A 24,201-nucleotide genomic window follows, 5' to 3' on the forward strand; every position below is an offset into this window, starting at 1 on the left:
ATGAAAACATTGTAATTGACATGTAAGGCAGTGAGAGAGTAGGCTGGAGATGGAATTTCATGTGGAGGTCTACAGCCATGATGCATAACTAGGTGTTCGAAAAAATGGCCTGTTTGACCCTCAGGCATCTCGTACAGGGCTTGGTATCTAGGTTCAGGGTGCCAAATAATTTGACTTCGGAACCTATATCCTAACGAGGATGGCCCTGCCCTCAAAATGGTTCGCTATAGAGGTGAAAGCGGTTGGCGGCTAACTTAAAATTTTCATAATTAAATGGTTCCTTGAGTTGGATATTTGGATTAGAGATCTGGTATCGAAATTTAGCCGTATCAATGGCAAGGTCTTTAATAGTGAAAAGGTATTCTATTCCCTGCCGATTGATTGTTGTATGAATGGGTCCTAATGCTTCAATTACGCTTGGAGTCCCCATGAGGTTCCTATGTTCCCTCCACAACTGTACTAGATCCCTAGGCTCAGCTCTTACCCACAAGTCTAATCCGTTTTCTTGTCTTTGGAAAGAATTATAGGCTTTAAGCCATTTAATTTGATTAACCCCAAATGAAATAAATGCCTGTAATTGGATATCCCCAACAAAAGGGCCGGGGTTTTGCTCGGTCTCCTAGTCTAACACAAGATTATAAAAATAAAACTCACACAGTAATATTTGAACCTTTACCCCGTAGTGCTTACAACAGTTTATAAAATCATCGATGGTATTAATTTGTATAGGGGTGCTTGCTTTAACAGCCTTTATTTTCAATTGCAAATATCGTTCCATTAAAAACAAGGCATAATTCTTAGCAGGGGCTCTACATGCTAGGATGTCATTATACAAAGAGCATAAGGTATCCATCTGTTTGATAACTATATCTAAACTACGAGTTACCTTCGCGAATTTTTCTTCTTCCCTTCGCCACCCTTCAAAGGCCTGGCTTTTGGATAGATTGACGTTCCTTAGCTGTTGCTGTAGTTCTTCATACCTTTCTCGAGGAACCGTTTGTTCTATGAGCTTTTTTGCTGCTTGCTGAGCTTGTGTCAAACCCTCTCGTAGGGTTACCGTCCTCGGATCACTATCCCACATGGTAGTGGAGACCGGGAGGTTTACTTGAATCTTCCTATTGTGTTTTTTCATGGTTCGCATTCCTTCAGGGGACTGTGCCTCTGTCTGTACTTCTTTGTCACAGGCCAATACATTATGGGTAACAGTCAAATGCTGTTCCTTTTGATTTTGAACAACAGATTGCTCCTCAACAACATTTGGAACAACAGACCGCTTTTCGACAGGGTTTTGAACAACATGATGGACTCTGGTCCTTAGAACCTTTTTCTTGAGGGGTTTTGCTGTAATGGTTGCATGTCTCACCCCTGAAGTCCTTTTTACCCTTTTTCTTGTTTTCAAAATCCTGATCTACTGTCGAAGTTGAACTATTACATTCAGTAGTCTTTGTTGTTCTTTCCGTAATCTCTTAATTTCCTCAATTTCCTTAGAAGGAATAGCAGACTGTTTACTGCGGCTTGGACTATGATCTGGATCAATTCCTTGATTTTCTCTTTGGGGTGATTCTTCCTTGCTCTGCTCTGGTTTCTCAGGGACAAGAACCCTAGCTGGTTCTATTATTTCTTGGGTGACTTCTTTTCCTGCCTCCCCTTCTTCCATAATTTATTCTGGTGTAGTCTGGCTAGGAACGGATTGTTCTTGTTCTACATCGCTTCTCTCTCCTATCACATTTTCATCATGAACAGGCTGACTCTCTTTTTCTACGTCCTCGGCATGTAATTCTTTGGGTGCATTTCTATCCTGAGTAGAGTGTTCTTTTGGTTCTTCTTCAACATGGAGATCTGTTGGGTTGGAAGGTTGGCCATATTCACCCATATTGGCCAAAATTTTGGGCAATTCATCTTCTCTCAATGGATTCTGCAATGTGCTTCCTTCATGCTATTCTGTTTCCTCCTCTGCTCAGGTTGCTCGGTTTCTTCCTCCATTTCTCCTTCCTCATTTCCATGCATTCCTTTATCATTTTCTTCTCCTTCTAATCGTGGGGGTTGCTCATCCCCTGAATCGTTTACCTCTACTGGTTGGCTAATATCTCCTTGGGACTTTTCCATCCTCCCTTTAATCCGTGCTAATCGAATCGATTTCCTTCATTTTTCTGGACGCTCTGGTGTACTGGTGGCATGTTTACGTTTTGGGCATGGTGTGGTCAATCCCCCATCTATCATGGAAATTAGCTCTTCCCAGCTGCTCTATTGCTGGGTAAGGCTATGGCTAACTATTAACCGTATCAACCCATGGTGACTGACGAATGATTCTACATGCTGTGCCTTTTTCATGCTCCATGCAACATCTTGAAGTAATGAATTTAAAATGCAGGTAAGTTTACAGAGCATTTTTGCTTTAATACGACTAAAAGTTTAAGGTGTCATTGTCTTACCACGTCTTTCCTGCCTTCACAGGTGATGTAGCTTTGAATAGTCTTCGCCAATTCCGCCCACGGTTCTCCTAATGCTGCTGGTAGAACCCCCTTTCCTCTAATTGTCAGGCTCTGGCATTCCTCCTGGAAGGTTTCTATGATCTTCTCCAATCTCTCCTTCTTTAACGTCCATACAGGTCCAGCAGCTGGCAGTCCCAAGACCTCTGTGATTATGTCATCGGTGACTACTATGTGTCTCCCCCTTACTGTGGAGTGATCCTCTTGCAAGTTCTACAAGAATTCGATTGCTACAGTCTCATTGGATTCCTGTAAGAGATTGAGATATGTTAACCATCCTGCTCTTGCCAGGATTTCTCGTGCAGCATCAGAGACTATCAACACCTATGGCTCTCTCCGAATCGATCTTCCTCCCATGTTTGTGGTTTCCCTGTAAAATCTCAGAATTTGACAATGGAACAACAAGCTGTTCACGCTGTTAAAACACAGAGAAACTAATAGACGTAGGACTTGCTCAAAATCTAAAGGGCTTTACTAATGCCGTAGAGCATACTATGGAAATGGCTTAGGAACAACAAGCCATGCAAAGATAAAAAAAATAGTATACCATTGAGCTGTGTGATTCCCAGGTACACAATTTCCCAAATAGTGGTCTGACACGTAATCCAGGGAATGATGAGGTTAACCTCCCCCCCTGCAACGTGATAAGCCATCTCGGCCGTCAAATAAAGGAGCGACGTGCCGATCTGCCCTAGAACAGAGTCATAAAGGAACAACGTATGGCAATATGCCATGTTTACAAAAGTAGCAGGTTACCGAAATCGAGGTGCAAGGTCAGATCGCTTAATAAGTGAGAGACTGCTGTGATATGATGCGAGGCTGGGAAGATAGGACAGTTGTCGTGCATACAAAGTCTCATGCGATCATTGTCAACTTCTTTGTCATGATTGGTGATAATAGATTTACATGCATTTTATGGTTCGGGAAATAATATACATTCTTCTTATGTGATTTATTACTAAGGTATAAGAAACAGAAGGGTGCTGATAATTACCTATTGGTGTAAGTAATGTGACTTCAATACCATTAACAGTGCTTTGCTGCCGACAGGTGTGTATAACCTTGGCAGAGTTGTTTATTTCACCCATGGAACCATGATCCTTTGTGTATGCTTAGGAAATGTTGTGTGATGTCAAAATGTAGGCCATTATGCTGGCTTGGTGACCAGTTAGCCATAATTCCATTCACGAGGAAGGAGCGAAAGGTGGGCAGGCCAGCTCGTGATGAGACCTCTTGTTCCAAGGGTTATTAATTTGATATACCTTTTGGACCATATCCCTGGTGTGGTGGCCATAGTGGGAATGCCACTTCACTTTCTTCCTCATGATCATGGTAGGCTAGCTCTTGATGAGACCCCCTATCCTGTGTAGAAATTTTGAATAATAAGCACTTATTCACAGAGATTATCCTGATTATACACTATTCCGGAATACATGCACAATACATAATCTCCTCTACATTGATCATCAATTTAGCAGCATCAAAAACAATGAAACATCAATCGCATGCGCACATTAACACAGTATGTAACATGGGGAAAGAATACAACTGAAATCCCCACACTATCTGTATATTATAATGATTGAGAACATGTAACAATACATAGTACAATACTCCTCACAAGTACTCAGTACTATCTCCACCTGTTACACACAAAACTAGCTTAGATCTGATCAATCACAGCTCAAATCTCGTCCACTGCTTTGCCTGCCTCCACTGCACAATCTCTAAGAGAAATCACGTGAGCACAAGCTACAATTGCCTTGATATTGGTCCACACTACGCAATCCTCATTGGCATTACTCAATCCATGCATGTGCAAATCTCATGCACAACTGATAGTCACAACTCACCCTTTCACTTGCCTCTAGCACCTGTCTCTGTTGAACTGTCCATGCACTGAGTTAACTGATGTATTCTTTAGTTTCTTTATGAGTTAATAATTAGTGAATTAATTAACAATCAATTCACACAAATCATCACTCGTGTATTCTTTAGTTAGACTAAATACAACTAGTTCAACTAAGTCAAATTGAACACAACTCCATCAACTCCACATCCAACTCCACAGAACTCACATGCATGAGTTCTAACTGAAGTCCTCCATGCAATAGCTCAACTAACACATAAGAAACCACGTGATTCCTTTTGTCAGCTGCATGTGCCACATCTGTAGCTCGAACTGAAGTGCTCCAAGAGAATAAGATAATGTTTAGAGTCCAAATATTATTAAGGGCTAATAATATTTGACTGTTTCTATTTTTAGCCTGGCAGTCTAAAATTAGACTCTGATCACTCCACTGTGAACCAAAAATAGAAGTCCATATATTTTTCCCAACATGACCAACCATCCATAAATAGCATCTTGCAACTCATAGACCATGATCCATATGTCTAAAAATAGACTCTGCGCCAAAAATAGCCTGTGGGCCCACTCAGTGAAGGCGACTCCTTTCCACTAAGCTCCATCATCTTGTTGCATTTTCAACATTACCTCTCAACAAGATATGGATTATCTGCAACCCCTATCCTGCAACTTTGGAATGTTCTGCATGCAACATATTTGCCCAGTCCACTTGCTCCAACAACACTTGGAACAAAAAAACACTCCCAACTGACCACTCTGTTGGGCTAGGAACATACTTTTATGCTGAAGCTCTACCTGCTATTGACAAGTGCTCCCTCTCTGACATTTGCGCTACTGCAACATCTCCATGCATCTTGCACCATTGCACACTTCTCTGTGCCACCTAACACTATGCAAAACACTTGTGCCTCTCACATTGTTGCAGCTTGCTAGCTATGCACTGTCTTGGGATTCCCTACACTGTTGCTCTCTCTGCTGCTCCATCCACATCCGTCTCTACCCAGTCAGCCAATTCCTGCTACTCCACATTGGGGCTCCCAAGGTCTCATCCAAGAGGTTGGGTACCTCAAGGATCCTGCCCCTTCTCCTTGGGACGATCAATCCACATCACCCCACCTCCTACCTGAAGGTATGGCTGCATGCGATCCCTCTGCCCACCTGGCTCGAAGATTCCCCCTACTAGAGGTCTCTGCATGAGTAGATGTCTCTACTTGATCTCCTCTCAGCTTCCCTTGTTGTGGCTGCTCCATAACCTCCTGAAGCTGCTGCACCAATCGTGGCTCCTCGACAATCATCTGAGACTTCTTCTGGCACTGCATGTTGAGAGGTAATATACGCTCCCTCTCAACCACCAAGTCTCCATCAGTTGCCTCGCTTCTCAAGGCTTTGCATGCATCTACATGCAACTGATAAAGGTTCCTGACACGAACCCCTATCTGCCGGGTTTCTCCAGTTGTCTTTCTGCGCAGGAAAGCCTTTCCCTCGCTGAAGACAACATCATATCCCTTTTCTTCTAACATCGCCACAGAGATAATATTCTTCTTCAATCTTGGAACATGCATCACTTCCTTCAATCTGAAGGGTTTACCAGACTCCCTCTCAAAGGAAATGGTACCGATACCGGTCACACTGTATCTACCATCATCGCTCATCTCGATGTGCATTCCAAGATCTTTCTCATCCAGATCAGAAAACAAATCTCGATCTCCTGTCATGTGAGAAGACGCACCACTGTCTAAGAACCATACCGATCCCATCACACTTGATACCAAGCATGCGATCAGTGAAAAATTTAGCTCAAACTGCGAGGCTAAGGCCTCTCCTGCTGCAGATCCAACAACTTGCTTATTTTTCTTCTTCTGCGGACAATCTGTGGCATCTCCATTCTCAGCTTTGATGTTTCTGAGTTTATCCTTGAGCGCCATTCTACCAGCTCAAAACTCAACCACTTCTAATCTAAAATTCGTGAGAACAAAGTATTTCTTGTACAGAGATAAACTGTATGGGCATTCACTGGATAACTCACCTTCCAAAAGAAGGATGAATCCAGAGGCTACTTGGCCTGATTACAGACTCTGCCTGAAGAAATAAAATGTAAACACTTTCTGAATAATAGATCTGATGATCAATCCCGCTTTGATATCCTGTAGAACTTTTTCTACAAATCAACCAGCTCCGATACCATGTAGAAATTTTGAATAATAAACACTTATTCACAGAGATTATCTCGATTATACACTATTGCGGAATACATGCACAATACATAATCTCCTCTACGTTGATCATCAATTTAGCAGCATAAAAAACAATGAAACATCAATCGCATGCGCACATTAACACAATATGTAACCTGGGGAAAGCATACAGCTGAAAACCCCACACTATCTGTATATTATAATGATTGAGAACATGTAACAATACATAGTACAATACTCCTCGCAAGTACTCAGTACTATCTCCACCTGTTACACACAAAACTAGCTCAGATCTGATCAATCACAGCTCAAATATCCTCCACTACTTTGCCTGCCTCCACTGCGCAATCTCCAAGAGAAATCATGTGAGCACAAGCTAAAATTGCCTTGATATTGGCCCACACTACACAATCCTCATTGGCATTACTCAATCCATGCATGTGCAAATCTCATGCACAACTGATAGTCACAACTCACCCTTTCACTTACCTCTAACACCTGTCTCTGTTGAACTGTCCATGCACTGAGTTAACTGATGTATTCTTTAGTTTCTTTATGAGTTAATAGTTAGTGAATTAATTAAAAATCAATTCACACAATTCATCACTAGTGTATTCTTTAGTCAGACTAAATACAACTAGTTCAACTAAGTCAAACTGAACACAACTCCATCAACTCCACATCCAACTCCACATAACTCACATGCATGAGTTCTAACTGAAGTCCTCCATGCAATAGCTCAACTAACACATAAGAAACCACATGATTCCTTCTGTCAGCTGCATGTGCCACATCCGTAGCTCGAACTGAAGTGCTCCAAGAGAATAAGATAATGTTTAGAGTCCAAATATTACTAAGGGCTAATAATATTTGGTTGTTTCTATGTTTAGCCTGGAAGTCTAAAAATAGACTCTGGTCACTCCACTGTGAACCAAAAATAGAAGTCCATCTATTTTTCCCAACATGACCAATCATCCATAAATAGCATCTTGCAACTCATAGACCATGATCCATATGTCTAAAAATAGACATAGTCTAAAAATAGACTCTGCACCAAAAATAGCCTGTGAGCCCACTTAGTGAAGACGAATCCTTTCCACTAAGCTCCATCATCTTGTTGCATTTTCAAAATCCTGCATTTGACAATTTATATAACCAAGTCATTAAACATCATTTTTCGCTCTTTTTTTCTTTCTTTTTCATAAAGTACTTTCCCGTTTATACACAAAGGGTGGTTCAACACTCCTTAAGAGTAGGAATGATGGAAAAATTCTTAACATCTCAATAGGAACATGTAAAACCTTTGCTCTTATTCCTAAATAATAATCGAAGAGAATTGTGAAAATTTTCAAAGGAACCAATATGATAAAGATAACCAGTCAGAGCAGAATTAGTGGAACAATGACAACAAAGGATAATGAGTAAGTGTGTCCTTACCTTTTTCCTCTTACCAATTCAGAGCAATTTCTTATAAAAATAGCGATTTTATGATTTATTGATTTCAGTATGTTGTCATTTTGTATCCATTGCATAAGTGCATAGCTATGTTCAAAAAGAATTTAAAGAACAGGAGTAGTAGGCATCCTTAATTTAGAACAATAAGGGGAGCAAGCATAAGTAAAAGGAATACGAGGATGTTGTTGTTTCAAAAAGGAAGAGCAAAAGAATACAAGTGGTGTTCTTTTTGAAAGAGGAACAACAAAAAATCAAAAATGCCATTCCTTTGGAAAAGGAACAACAGAAAACACAAATGCCGTTCCTTTGAAAAAGGAACAACAAAAATCGAAAATGATGTTCCTTTGGAAAAGGAACAACAGAACACACAAATTTCATTCCTTTGGAAAAGGAATAGCAAAAAGCACAAATGTCGTTGCTTTGGAAAAGGAACAACAAAAATCACAAATGTCGTTCCTTTGGAAAAGGAACAACAAAAATCACAAATGTTGTTCCTTTGAAAAAGGAACAACAAAAATAAAAAATGCTATTCCTTTGGAAAATGAACATTAGAACACACAAATGTCGTTCCTTTGGAAAAGGAACAACAAAAAGCATAAATGCCGTTCCTTTGGAAAAGGAGTAGCAAAAATCGAAAATCCTGTTCCTTTGGAAAAGGAACAGCAGAACACACAAATGACGTTCCTTTGGAAAAGGAACAACAAAAATCAAAAGTGCTGTTCCTTTGGAAAAAGGAATAGCAAAAGCACAAGGGAAAAAAAAAGAACAACAAAGTTAAAGAAAAATGAAGGGCTGATCCAAAAGGTGCTGTTCCTTTGAAAAAGGAACAACAAAATGGAAATGCTGTCCCTTTGAGAAAAAGAACAGCAGAAAGCAATAAAATTGCTGCTGCTCCGAAAAGTAACAGCAAAAGTGTTGATACAAAAATAATTCAACAAAACAAAGAAATTATGTACAAATTGTAAAAAGAGATAAATTACTTAATGAATCACAGGCGAGGAAGACTTCTCCCCCCCCCCCCAAAATTTCCATATCAGAGTCTTGGCATAGTTGCTGGTAGAAGGACTCCCAAGTGAGTGATTTGTGGTAAACTCGAACTCGGTGGCCATTTGCCTTGAAGGTGTATCTAGAACTGTAAATAGTGATTAGAGTAAGAGTACCATTGTCATGTACCTTCTGGATTTCGTAGTCCCAACCAACGTGTTTGAAGTTTCTCGGGAAAGTCCTGAAACCTGGAACCGTACAAAAGTGCCCAGTCTCCTTTATGGAAGACTTTATTTTTAATGAGAGCATCATGCCATTTAGCTCGCTGTTGTTGGATCAGTGCAGTGTTTTGGAGTGCAGAGAGCTTGATTTCATCTAGCTCATTGATCTGCTGTAATCGATTAATCTGTGCCTCGGTTAGATCTAAGCCAACTTCCTGTGCTGTTCGTAATGTTTGGATTTCGAATTCTATGGGGAAGATGGGTTGTTTTCCAAACACTAATTGATAAGGTGAGTAACCGGTGGTACTTCTCCATGTTGTTTTGTAAGCCCACAATGCTTCTGGTAGTCTGGCAGCCCAATCACGTCTATGTGATGCAATGGTTTTTGTTAGGATTGCTTCTATTATTTTATTGCTGCTTTCTACCTAACCATTTGCCTGTGGGTGGTATGGAGTAGTGATTTTATGTTGGACATGATAGTTTTTGAGTGTTGCAACTATTTTGTTCCCAGCAAACTGTGGTCCACCATCCGTAATTATATCTCTTGGAAGGCCATAGTGCACAAATATATGGAACAGGAACTATATGACAGAATCCTCTGTAGCTCTCGGCAATGCCTCTGCTTCAACCCATTTGGTGACATATTCTGTTGCCACCAAAATATATGTTTTCTGGTTCAAGGGTAGGTTAATTGGTCCAATGAAATCAAGGGCCCATCGTTCGAATGGTTCAATAACTAGCTGTGGGTTTAGGGGCATCTCATCGGACTGACCAGGGCGTCCTGCTCTCTAGCAACTGTCACAAGCTTCGACGAATTTCTTTGCGTCTTTGAAAATTGTAGGCCAATAATACCCTGTTTGCAGCACCTTATGTCCAGTTCTGTGCTTTGCGAAATTTCCGCCACATGGTCCGTCATGGCAGGCTTTTAAAATGTCAAAGATTTCATCCTCCCAAACGCATCTTCTGATATGCATATCTGCCCCTGTGTGGAACAGGTAGCCTCCAACCCAAGAGAATCGAGCACTCCGCTGAACAATCTGTTTCTGCTCATTAGGGGTTAGATGTTTCGGTAGTTTACCTACTGCTAGGTAATTGGCAACATCAGCATACCATATCGTTTTAACAGCAACAGCAAACAAATGCTCATTTGGAAATTGATCTTCAACTGCTGCTGCATCGATTGGCTTTGGCATTCGTGAGAGAAAATCGGCTACAGGATTTTCTTTTCCAGGTCGATCCTTGATTGTAATATCAAATTCCTGCAATAAAATCAGCCATCTAGTTATTCTGCCATTTGTGATAGGCTTGTTTGCTAAATATTTTATGGCAGAATGATCTGTATACAAGATAACAGGATATCCAGTAATGTAATGTCTGAACTTATTGACAGCATGTATTACAGCTAGAAATTCTTTTTCAGTAACAGTGTAATTTAATTCAGCAGGGGATAAATTTTTGCTAATATAATAAATTGCATATGGTTTTTTATCCTCTTCCTACCCAAGGACTACTCCAATGGCTGTATCTGAGGCATATGATGATATTTGAAATGGAAAATCCCAATTTGGTCCTCGAAGGACTGGGGCTGTGGATAGAAGATTCTTTAGATCCTGGAAAGCACGTTCACATTTTTCTGTCCAAAGAAAATCAACATTACCTGTTAGTGTATACAGAGGTGCAGCAATATGCGAAAAATGTTCTATAAACCTCCTATGATAACCAGAAAATCCAAGAAAACTGCGTACCTCCATTTGAGTGGTAGGAGTGGGAATAAGCAAAATTATTTGGATTTTGGCTGGGTCTACCTAAATGCCAGCTGTTGAAATATAGTGTCCTAGAATAAGTCCTTCAGTCATCATCATATAGAATTTTTCATGGCTTAAACAAAGCCTGGTAGCAATGCAGCGTTGTAGGAATTTTTCCAGTGTGTCCAATGCTGGATTGAAATTGTCTCCGTATGGTGTAAAGTCATCCATATATACTTCAAGTCCTTCATTTATTAAGTTTGCAAAAATGCTGAGGATAGCCCTTTGGAATGTGGCAGGAGCATTGCAGCCAAAGGGTAGAACTCTGTAGGCAAATGTTCCAGAAGGACAAGTAAAAGTGGTTTTGTCTTGGTCTTCAGGGGAAATCTAGATCTGATTATATCCACTGAAGCCATCTAGGAAAGAAAAGAATTTCTTTCCTGCCAAAGTGTCTAATACTTGATCAATGAATGGGAGAGGGAAGTGGTCTTTTTGTGTTGCTTTATTTAGCTCTCTGTAGTCCACACAAATTCTCCATTTTCCATTCTCTTTTGGTACCACCACAAGCGGAGAGACTCATTTACTATCAGATATAAGATAGATGAAATTGACATCTAAAAGTTTTTGAAGTTCAGCTTTTACCACATCTTTTAGATGAGGATTAAGTCTCCTTTCAGGCTGGTGAACAGGTCTCGCATCTTTTTCTATCTAAATGTGGTGTGTACCTAATTGAGGATCAATTCCTTTCATATCAGGGTATTCCCATGCAAATGCTTCTTTATATTTCCTCAATAAATGGATGAGCTTCGTTTCTTGTTCGAAGGTGAGGTTGGCATTAATGTTTAAGGTTTTTCCAGGTTCAATTTCTACAATTTTACTATTTGCAACAGAGGTAATAGGTATTGTTTGGTCATGTGTTTCTTTAAGAGGATCTTCTTCTAATTCGTTATCAAATGCTGCCTCTATCATGTGACATTGTGTGTGGGATCTGAGTTTGGTTTGACTAATAAAATTATTAATGGCATCGTCTTCTGTTTGGTGTTTGAAATCAAGTGCCTCTTGTATAGTTAATGGAGATCTAATGTTATCAGTAAGGTATGATACAGGGTGCCTATTAGTTTTCATTATTGTGACACTTGGCTGCGCTGGAGGATATAAAGCTAAGTTCTTGATATTCGCTCCTCTGGTTATGGTCATATTGCCTTGTCGGTAGCCAATATAAGCATCGACAGTTGCAAGCCAAGGTCTACCTAAAATCAATGGGTGTCCATCAAGTCAGTTTTTGGGATTTATTATCAAAAAATCGGTTGGATATTCCCAGGAGTCAACAGTTACCATGACATCATGTAGTGTGCCCTCTGGCATAACCACAAATCGGTCAGCCAGTTCTAGTAAGGTAGAGGTGGGTTCTACAGATGTCTAGCTTTTGGCAAGTAGTAGTTGTTAAGATATTGGTTGCAGCTCCTAGATCAACTAAGGCATTGGGGAAGGTTTGACCATAAATTTGTATGGTTACTATTGGATTTCCTGGGTCTTCATATTTAATGGGTGTTTCTTTTCCTAATAACAAGTCAGATAGAGTGCCAACTACTTGGACTCTTGGATTGTTTGCTATATTCCTCCTTGGTTTCTTTACACACAATTCTTTGATAGTCTTTGCATATATCGGGATATCTTGAATGGCTTGAAGGAATGTAATTTTTATGTAAAAATTTTGTAATTCTCCCAGAATGTCAAAATCAAGATATTGTGTAGGTCAAGGTATGATTAATCGTTCTAGGAATGGGGGAGAGGATGTGGTTGCTTGGTTATGAGTTTGTTGTTTATTCACATCCTTTTCTTGTGACAGTTGTTCTCTAGGTAACTGATTTTCAACATGAACTGTCTTGTCTCCCTCGGTTTCAATAATACGCCCAGATCTTAGCTGAAGACCATTACACTCCCTCAGATCGGCTCCTATTTCTGGTGTTTCTACTATTTGGACAGATTGGACTGGTCTATTATTTGGGTTAGGGTTGGGTTGGGTTGGGAGTTGCGATCTCAGGTTAGACTGGGGGTTTTGGCTGGCAGTGTAGGTTGAGGGAGCGGAATGGTTCCTACTGGCTAATGCATCAGTCTTTGCCAGTTTGTCTGCCAGGCTGGACTTTGTGAAATAGGAGGGGTCCATTGTGCTAGGTATGCGTTACTTTTCCAATATGGTGGGACATAGGGAAAATTCGGCCAATTAGATTGGCTTGCTTGATTCGGCCACGGGGTTGATGAAGGAAATGACTGTGGTGACCAATTTGGAAACAGGGGCTGAGGTTGATTTTTCCACATATTATATTGTTGAGCATTATACTGTGGGGATTGAAAAGTAGAATTTGGGTCCGTAAACATACCAGATTGTCGCGGCTACCACTGATGGCGCTAATTGAGTAGATACACCGATTCTTGCTCTTCTTCTGCTTCCTTGTATACTGCTTTTAATCCGGGAAGTGAGGGACAAATTTATGTAAGGTGGTCTTTTGTGCAGATGACACATGTTTGGACTGCATCTAGTGGACACTCCTTATGTCTATGTTTCTTCCCGCATTGGGGACAGAAGATTTCCAAATTTTGTTCTGCCTCCATTTGCTTTTGTTTGGCCTATATAATATCAAGTTGTGTAGTTAGCGTCCCTATTTTATCAGTTTTAAAATTTTCCAATAAATTTCCAATTTCTGCACGCATTACTCCTTCTGTCAAAATTTTATTATCTCTTACAAACCGATCATGTTCTGCCGGTTTTAGTCTTGTGCTGCCTCTCGAGCTCCTGATACATAAATCAATAATGTCAGCAAAATTTTCTTGATAAATATCTCATTTCCCCATAATGTTTAATGTTTCAATCCATTGTTCCTTCATACCCCTAATTAACGCTGTTTTTAACACATTATTAGGTAAAGGTAGGGATGCATAAGGAGATATTTGAAGATTATACTGAAAATGTTCCACATACTCCTCTAATGTTTCATTTGGTCTAGCTACCATCTGGAATATTTCGTCTTTTAGTTCTCTAGACCTGCAATAGTCTTGATATTTTTTTAAAAAAGATTTTTTCATTTGATCCTAGTTATTTATAACTCCGCCACCTAATCCCATAAACCATCTTAAAACAGCCCCTTTTAATGTAGAGGGAAATAATTTCAGTTTTTGGGGGTTGGTGGTGTAATCATATCCCCTACACAGCACATCGAATTCAAATAGAAATGCATCCGGATCCTCTGATGTAAGACCATGGAATGTAGGGATATGCTGAAGAGGAATTGCTTTCATAGGTGTATTCGCTGCAGTATCCACTATGGGGTATTGCAATGTAGAGGTTTGGGTGTTGGGTTGGTTTTGGGCCATTTGGTCAAATATATGCCAGTAACCTTCTGGGATATCTAGGAGGGTATTCCTAGGTGTTAGATAATTATATATTACGAAGCAATGGAACACATAAAATATTGCAGAAATATAAACACAGAAAACACACAAAACAAGAGAGACACAGATATATGTGGTTCACCCAGTTTGGGCTACGTCCACCCCGAACAACCAGTCCTTCCTTTCTATTATCCAGCAAAATGAAGAGGCACAACCTACAGCAAATCCGCTGTAATATTCTCTGTTTTCTCTCACAGTCTCACCTCTCTGTTTCTCGCTCACAGAATACACATCTATATCTCAGCCTCAAATACAATGCCCTCATACAAAGAGAGGGGGTTGCCTTCTAGGGAAAAAAACCCTAAACTAAACATAAGTTCTACTGTCAGATCATCTGCCTAATGAACGACCCAGATTGACTAGAAATTACTATACTTTTATAAGGCAATTTTACATTTGTTTTTAGCTTCGGGGGCGCTGTCCCCGAGCCCCCGTCGGGGGACCGCTGGCCCCTGGACCCAGGGGGGATCAGCCCCCCCGGACCCTCGCTGGGGGGACAAGTCCCCCCCGCACCCCCCCGCGTGGAGGGGTGTACAAACTTCCTGGGGTATACATCCGGCTGAAACAAAGACCTCTGAACAATCATGCTCCACACACAACACTAGGTTGAGAGGGAATGGCTTTAACATGAATGGTTTTAATAACGCTTCCTTTATCTGGGACAATGAGAGTACATAATGTCTGAGGAGATTGGGTTTCTTCAAAAATGATCTTTGCAGCACTTCCCTTATCTGGGCTGTTCAATGGCTAAGTTGTCCCAAGAGGAGACCTTGTTTCCTCAATTTCCCCTGTCTCTCCTCTTCCTTCACAAAGATTGCTGAAATTCCCTTCTTGCAATAGTTCTAGAGTAGAATTTTCAATTTCTTGAAAATCCTGCTCTTCAGTTTGACTATGCACCTCAGCAAAGGCTACAGATGGTGATCCTGTGGCCTGAAGGGAACTAGTAGGCTGTCTGGAAATAACTTTTCTGAGTCCTACTAAAGGCTGAGATTATTCTTTCTTAAAAATTTCGTCCATAAAGGTTGATCGGCCAAGGGTCACCGACCCCTTAGCTTTTCTGGCTTGGGTAGAGGTTTGGAATTCTCTTCTGGCTTTTTTCTGCTTAGTCATGCACACAAATCAACTGCTAGGTTCTACCCAAACAAAACAATGACAAATCTGCAGGAAAGTGGGCAGAGGAGCAGGGCTGTTACATACTCCACACGTAGGTTCTTACCTTCCATTTTTAAAACCCAATTCTTCCCTAGCAGGACCTTACATTACTCTGAAAAGAGACAAATGGCTACACTCTTTCCCGACAACGGTGCCAAAATGTCGAGCTGTAAAAAGGGTCTCTTTCACCTCTAATTACCTCACATTAATTTGTCAATCCAGGAACGTTTTTTTATTTCAAAGAGTGTCTCAGTCTGATGCTATCATTTTCCAGAGTAATGCTAGTAGTATAGTGCTCAAAAATACAAGAGTAAACAGATGCTTGTTTACAGCAAACTACTTTTAAAGACTAAACCATGCATTCAGAAAACTAAGCAATTTATCAGTCAAGGGTTCAGTAGCAGTAACTCATCCCTTTGTAAACTGATGGGGCCAAAGGAAATCAGGGAACAGATCGTTGATCTGGGGGCCAGACAGTAAATGTCAATGCCCGCTACAGTCTTAGATCGTTCTTCACACCAAAGTAACAATAACGCAAATGATAGGAAATGGAACAGAAGATAAGTAATGGAACAACAAATAAGAAATGGAACAGCAAACAGGAAACTGTAACAGCAATTGAGTCTAATAAGCAGCAACACCCTAGTCTACAGGATCAAATGCAACAATCATGTTCTACAGAAATCAAATGACAACCCTCTATCTTTAAGGATGAATCAAACAACACTGATTAATAATGGACTATAGAACAACGCTTGAAAGCCACTCATACATGCACACGACACACCTTAATAGTAATCTAATTTTGGTAATCCGGTTGCCAATCTCAGTTATAAAGAATACGACTGTATTTCAGAATGGAACAACAACATTTATAGATTCAACAATCGCAAGGAAACATAATCCCTAAGATGAGTTCAGTAATACCAATGAATAAGTGTACACACAGATACTCTGTAATTGAACAGCAACAGTATTCTATAAAGACTAGCAATATTATATCAATACTTAAAGGAACAGTAATACGTTGCAAAGTTAATATAATGGTTTTGTCTTCAGAAATGATATTAGTCAATAAATCAAACATAACAGAGCTGTGATGTAGAATAACAAAACATATCAGATTACCAAATAACTATGATGAGAAAACCACGCATAAACCAAAAGTAATAGTACAGGAGCAAGTTTTCCTCCAAGGCCGGGCCCTTAGCCTCCAGGGGTACACCGCTTGAAGTTATTCCAGAATCAAAGATGAAATAGTGACCGAGTTTGTATTAATGCATAAGACAAAATTACAGTGGATCACTTCTCAATCGAGATTCGATGATCAAAGTCTCAACTTTAAGAGAAATTACATAAAAATATAAGAGACTATCCCCCAGGCTAACAATGCTACCCCTTTTTATAGTGGCGAAGTAAAAGTTGTCTAGGTGCAAAAATAGTTAAAGCAGCGATCCCTTAGGATCAAAGGATCATGAGGGATTCACCAAACCGTTGGCTCTTAGTTATCTCTTTACTTTCTTGCGCCGAGCCGATATCTCCATTTCCTTTCCAGGGCTGATACGCTTTGATTTGGTTTTCCTTGTTTGCATACGGTTCCCCATCAAAGGAACAGTGGTTAACCCGGCCTTGTCCTTTCCTTTGGAATGGCAGTCTTTCATTTTTCCTTCTTCCTGCATAAGAAAATGACAATTGTCAGTGTTTTCATTTTTCACATTAATATTACAGGTTTTATTACAATTCCTTATCATCTACCTAGTTCATGATGCAATAGGTTTGTAAGTTTTAATGAAAAGATGCCAAAATAATCACCAAAAACATACCTTCTTTAGTACTCCACACTCCCCTATCTCGATGCGTGGCAGGTAATCTAGTCCTGCATTCAATCATCTAGGCTTTACAACAACTTCAAAATCATACTCCTGGAATAATACAAGCAATCTGCAAATTCGCCCCCCCAACATAGGCTTATTGACCAGATACTTTAGCATGGAGTACATGTGCATATGCTTAGGTTGGGTCTTTTCTCCATAGTCCTATGTCCACTTGGCCAGATGCATGCATATATCATCGTGTCCATCATACTTGTCTATCAGTCGCATCTTAGGCTTCCCAAATCGTGCTCACATCATTCTCCTACATTTGCGCTAGTCATCAAATCTTCCTTTGTGTGTAGCCTACCACCTTGTGGGTGTAGCGCGCAGTACCTAGTCTAAGGCCTGGAAGTGTTGCTTTTCCAGCACCTCCCTTTCAAATGCATCCAAGAATGTATCTACCTCATTTAGACCATCATAAGTAGGAAGATTCCTTTCCTCTGATGCCACACAGTGCAACGACCGGGTCATCATATTTCAATTCAACATAGTTACTTCGTGTAACCGATTCTTCCATTGTTCTACTTCTTCGTAAGAATCCAAAGTGCAGGAACTCTCGCGCTCCTATGTAATCCACCCATCCATGGTGGGATTCACCCAGTCTTGGTCTCACGTTGTTATCTTGTAGATGCAGTCCTTATCATCATCACTCTCATAGTCACGGACTAGTTTTGTATAGAGCAATCCTTAAACAGGATCTAGGGGTATTATTATGCGTAGTGACTTTTTCTCAAAGATCATCTTTTTCTTCTTCAGATTTATTACCCCATTCATATCAATAGCCTAGGAAATTCCCAGAAGTATAGGGTAGGCATTTCTATCATCAAAAATCTCTATTAGTTCAAAATCTGCCAGCACGCTCGCTCCATCAATATCCACGATTACTCCTTGCAATCTTCATGGGTATGATTTTTTGTTGATTTTCCATCATTAGTTGAATTGGAGATCATTGCAACGCAGGTTGCCCCAGTCGCTCCCATGTTTGTTTTGATGAAACATTCGCATTTGATCCCAAATCAAGAATGACTTGATGCATCTTGTATTCTCCGATCTGCATGGTTAGTCTCATTTCATGCCCCATCCTTGTTTTATGCTTTCCGATCTTTCAGACTACACGTGTTCTCCAGGCGTGGTCCCAACACATCTGTTGATGAGTTCTTATAACCCTTTCACAGCCTTACTATCATGCAGTAACTTCATATAGGTTTATAGGAATGTAGTGAGCATAGAGGGGTCTGTCACTGGCTTAGGCTTATCTTTGCTTCCTGAAGTGGAGGCCTTAGCGAAGCTCTTCTTAGCTTCCTTGAAGGTTTCCCGAGCATGCTCCAAATCAAACATAGCCTCTTTCACCGGGGCTTTGTGAACCCAAGTACTGTCTTTTGGTTGTTTCCCCTTGTCATCTCCCATCGCAATTCCACTTCGGAGAAATATATTTACATTCGGATATTCCTCACGTGGCTCAGACCTCGTCATCTGCAGGTTCTAAGTTGGGGGAGGTGGTAGTGCTCCTTTGTACCATATCCTGGCTATTAGCATAGGACAATCTTCTATTTCATGATCAAACATTGTGAAATACTTGCACGATGGATGCATTGGATTAGTGCAATCGTAGGCATAGTGTCTTAGTCCTCTGCAATTGTAGCAAATCAATTGTCCTCAACCTCTATTGGGTCCTCCTCCACCTTGGCCTCGTCCGCGCCCCTGAAATCCTATCCGTGCCATTCATGCATTCTGTCAAGGGGCCACGTTTCGATCTGAACCCTGTACGCGGGTGTTCTATCCATCATCAATTCATATCTCTTGCAAGTACGCTCATCATGTTCCACCGAAATTTAAAAGTTGCAGAACAACTATTGCAGAGTTTGCGTATACTTCTGTAACAAGTGGTAGTTATCCGTGGCATGTTTTTCCGCTATTTGGCAGATAGCGCACCACAAAGAAGGTGCCACGCTAGGTCCTGCTTGAGCTTTTGGCTTGAAAGGCATTGGTCCTCCTCCTGCAAGGTAATTTGTAAAGACCGAGAAGTGGTCCTTGTCATGACCCTGACTCTTGCATTTCACGCACCATACTTCCTCGCATACTTCTAGCCAAACTGTCCTATCCTGCTTTAAGCTTTGCATCTCAAGGCACAGATTCTTCAGCTGCACATGGATCTGCTAGACTCCTAGATTAGGATCCTGCATCGGAGTCTCACGTAGTCTCATGGAAATCTTTAAGGCCCCTACCTGAGTTGTTATCTTCTGCTGTGACAACGCACTCCTTAAGTGTGGTAGTAGCGAAGCTACAAACCACTCGCGATGCTGTCCATTTGTCAAATTCATATTGGCTTCGCAAATTGTACATTTTAGCCTCTAATCTAGTTCCCAAGGCATGTTGCCTGGTAGCATCGTGATTTCTTTGAATCCAATAATCGACTGCACTTTAGATTTAGGCCTTCTAAATTCCCTATTCAATGCTGCTTCATGTCCGCTACTCTCGCATTTGGGTTATCATTGGAGTACTTAATATACCAGTGTTTGTTTCTTTATAAGGTCATCTATAACACCTTGAGCTTCCCATACAGCCTTCACTACGAACCAGAATTGGTTTGGGTCCTCATTTCCCAAGCCTTTGAACAAAGGTAACTTCACTATGTTCGCCATACTGAATCGTGGTGGTGGTGGGGGTTGTATGGGTGAAGTTGGAGGTGATGGAGGTGAAGTCGGTGGTGGTGTGTGTGGAGGTTGTATTCGCAGAAATCCTTGTCTTATCAGATGAATAACACTTCGTGGAGAGACCTTTGCGATCCCTTCCTCATCCCCTTGTAGAGGAGGAATCAAGGGGCTATGCTCTAGACCCTTATTTCCTTTGTTTCTATAAATTTTTCTGCTTCGCGTAAACCCGAACATTAAGGTAACTGCATAACCCACTTTTCGCACAACAACATTTTAATCCAAGTATTCAAATATTTTACATACTTACCTCGCGGTCCTTTGAAAAAGCGTCGCTCTACCTCGCTATAGCTGACTGAGGTGTCAACCGTGAACTCAGTAACAAATCCTCCTATAATGTAATTCAGCCAATGATTGACGGCGCGTGCGATCTTATCCTCCGATGCTTCCAACCTTCGCACTAGCTCTGGGGTCCACACAATAGGACCATCAAGTTTCCACCTTCCTTGGTTATCTTATAGCTTTGCAATCCACTCGTATAGCTCAGTAGGGAAGGAAGAAAAAAATATTTCATGGATCTTTGTGTACAGGTAACTATCTAGCCACTGTTCTTTTGAGAGTCGCAGGTTTCTATTTTCTTGTGCTGCGAACTCGTGAATCCTTTTATCCAACCAGCCTTCGATTTCTTTCTTAGTTGGATTCCAATGATACGACATCACACATCTATTATGTAGATTTCGGTCCCGACAACGAAACCATTTATTGGATTGAGGGACCCTGACCCAGGTTTAGGTTAGCCAAACAAGTCCCTACACTACTAGCCCTTTCAGTGTTAGCATGCGTAGCGTGGACTGAAGTCTCACCTGAAGTAGTATGGAGTGATGCTGGAACCAAGTTTCTGTGCCCTTGAGATGGTTGTGATGTCGGTTTATTCCAACTATACCTGCCTTTGCGCTGGTTGCTTATCCCTCTTCTCTACCCTTCGGTACCTTTGCGAACTATTACAATTGGCTTCCGTGCAGGCCTAACTAGGGGATGTAGTCCTTTTGCACTGCTAGGGCAGTGAAATGCACTATTTGCCAACTAGGCTAAGTATCTTACTGATCTTATTAACAGATCTTAGTTAGCTTCATGAAAATAGATGTTCTTACTTGCGTTCACTTAACCAATACAATTATAAACATTCGCGCATCATATAAGCATTAGAAGTGAAATTCATACCCAATATAACAGATGCATAAACAGGAAATAAAGAAGCATAAATGATAGAATACTTCTCTTTATTAATACTTCCAGATAATTGCAGACTTGACTCACCCTGTGCACTTAGCTATAGGTGTCTATGCACTCAGCTACAGACTTCTAGGCCTCTGCGCACTCCACTGTAGAGCCTCTACCTACACTATGACCCAAAACTTAGACTTACACTTCAGAGCTATCTCTCATACATCATTGATCTTAATCCATCGATCATCCATTATTTTATTTAACTACTTAGAGCTTAGCTCTATTTATACAATCCCATGGTCCGTGGACCATGTGTAGATTTTCTAAAGCCGACATTACATTATCAAAATAAGGTTGGACAACCCTATGATTCTTTAACATCTATGTGCTCCGCGCCCACAAAATGCGGAGTCTTTACATTTGTATTACAAAATTGGACCAAAATATGGTCTCTAAGCCCCGAAACGGCCCTTGGGGGATCTCGCGCCCAACATTCACCAAACAAAAGTACTAGCCAAAGTCCATTCCAAATCATGTAAGGAATGCACCCAAGCAGAGTTCATGAACTTAGAAACTTGGGAAAAGTTAAGGAGTACAACAAGTGAATATTTTGTCACAACCATGTAGGAGATCCATGAACAAGTAAAATAAGAGTTATAATATAATAGTATCAAATACAAAACCAAAGAAAAATCTAAGAGGAGAGAACAAAACTTTGAAGTGGGATATTTAGTTTTATCACATCTAAGTATAGCAATATTTCCTAGAGGAGAATATAATAAATTATAATTAAAGAAGATAAGCCCTTGTAAGATCTTAAGGAAATTCTTAGCAAATGCATATGAAATTGAGTTTCCACTAGGAATTGACATCTCTCCCATTTTCAATGTTGTAGGTCTGTACAAGTATCAGGAAAATGAAGTAATGTAGACAACAAACGATAGTGAACAACAATATATTCAGTGGTAGAAGTTACATGCATTAAAGCCTTTGTAGCAAGAGAGGGTTTTAGATAGGAGACCATTGACGGTGTTGGAGGCCGCCAACAAGGAAGGGGGTATCCCCGATGCGAAGTCACAATTAGACCCCATGCCATTTGGAATAGGATCCACAACTAGTATACGACCAATTTCCAAAGTGGCGGGTTTTAATAGTGTGCCTTGGCTACAATACACACATAGAATGATGTATATGTGAATTTGGTGGAAACAAGTGTATGAACTTTGTGAAGTGTCAAGTGTAATGCATGAGAGGTTCCATCACATTGAAGGGAAAGAAAGTGAGCCCCATAGAAGCATGTAACAGTACTTAGCTTAAAAGGAACACACTAGTAGTAAACGAATCATAAGTTAACCTGAAAAATAGTTCACAAGATAACCATGATCGAAATAACATAACAACACACATTCAACAAGATAGAAACAAAAGAGAATGAATCATTTCATAACAATTAGCGTAAATGAAATAACACATATTGCAAACATAATAAGAACAATCTTACTACATCCACGACATATGCATGAAGACGTGTCGGTTTTTAGATTTTATTAAAAGTGAAAGTTTCAGACATACATTTACAATTGACAAGACACTAGCCCCAATACTCTAAAGTAAGATAATCCTTCTATTCTTTAAGTAGAAGCCAAGGCTCCAAACAATGCTTCCAAGCTTTCAGTCCAAGACAAAAGCCCTTTACATGAGTTATGATGGTATATTTATAACATATGAGATGGCTATCCATCTCTCTTTATCACCTTTGGACTCCTCTCATGGTTCTTTGACTTATTTTGTCTTTTTTCTAACTAATGATATTTCATATTCCACAATTGACACTTGGACTTCCACTTAAAAAATTATTTCAAATACAATATTATAAATACCCATATAGGAAAAAAATGGGTAGAGCCTAATAAAACAAGCCCAATAAGAAAAAACAACATATCAAGCTTGAGTTTGAGGAAACTCTAGCTCAAGAACTTCAACTTGTAGATCTTCGGTCACATAGAAATGACAAGATGTATTGTGCAATGATTCCCTCAAACTTTGCAATGGGATTAGGTTGAAAGCTGGCTCTAGCCTCCATTGTAATTGGGTATAGAGTCTTGAGCTAGTTTGTGTTTCTTTTTTAACAAGAACAACATGGTGTTGATCTTGGCAGGGTCACCAATATACTTCTACATATCATTTCTACTGACTTCTAAGTCCCTTTGGTAGCAATTTGCTTAAAATGATCCAAGTATTCTTCAACTTCCTCTCTCACTACATTTTTGTTTTTTGCTTATGTGAGTGTGCTGAATGAAGGGATCTTATGATATTTGACCATAGAATCCACAGTATTGTAAAACCGTGCATAAGAGGAAGAGATGTTCGCTAAGAAAATGCCAATTTGTTTGTTTCTTTGTCTAAGCATCTAGACTTCAGCCTTTTCCAACTCAGCTTGCTCTCTTGTCTTCTTAACCAATTTAGGTGGTGCACCTCTATACTTCATTCCCCATTCATGCACTATGGTGATATATGCGTGAATAAATTTGAGCGATTTTATATTCTCTCTTGATTTTTTCTACATGTCATGCAAAGGGAAAACTTCCTTGTGCACGATTACTAACTCCTCATAGTTTCTGCTAATGCTAATACTTCACCAAGTATAGATGCCTAAAGATATTATAAGTAAACCTGTGCAAGAGCTTCCTTTTGAACCTCTACTTGGAGTTGTTCAATATTTTTCCTTGAAAATTTCAAATTCTTCACCATTTATCTATTATCAGCCATCAAATACTTTGTATTTGACTTAAAGGCTCCTACGAAGGCCAAGTTGGATGTGATAATAACCTCATGATTATTTCTAGTGTCCATTAAAATCACCTTTTATTTTATAAAAGTAGGATGTATAA

Source organism: Pinus tabuliformis, chromosome Q (assembly GCF_031772625.1).
Source record: "Pinus tabuliformis cultivar Carrire ecotype Pingquan chromosome Q, CPIR1, whole genome shotgun sequence".
In the NCBI taxonomy this organism is placed as follows: Eukaryota; Viridiplantae; Streptophyta; class Pinopsida; order Pinales; family Pinaceae; genus Pinus; species Pinus tabuliformis.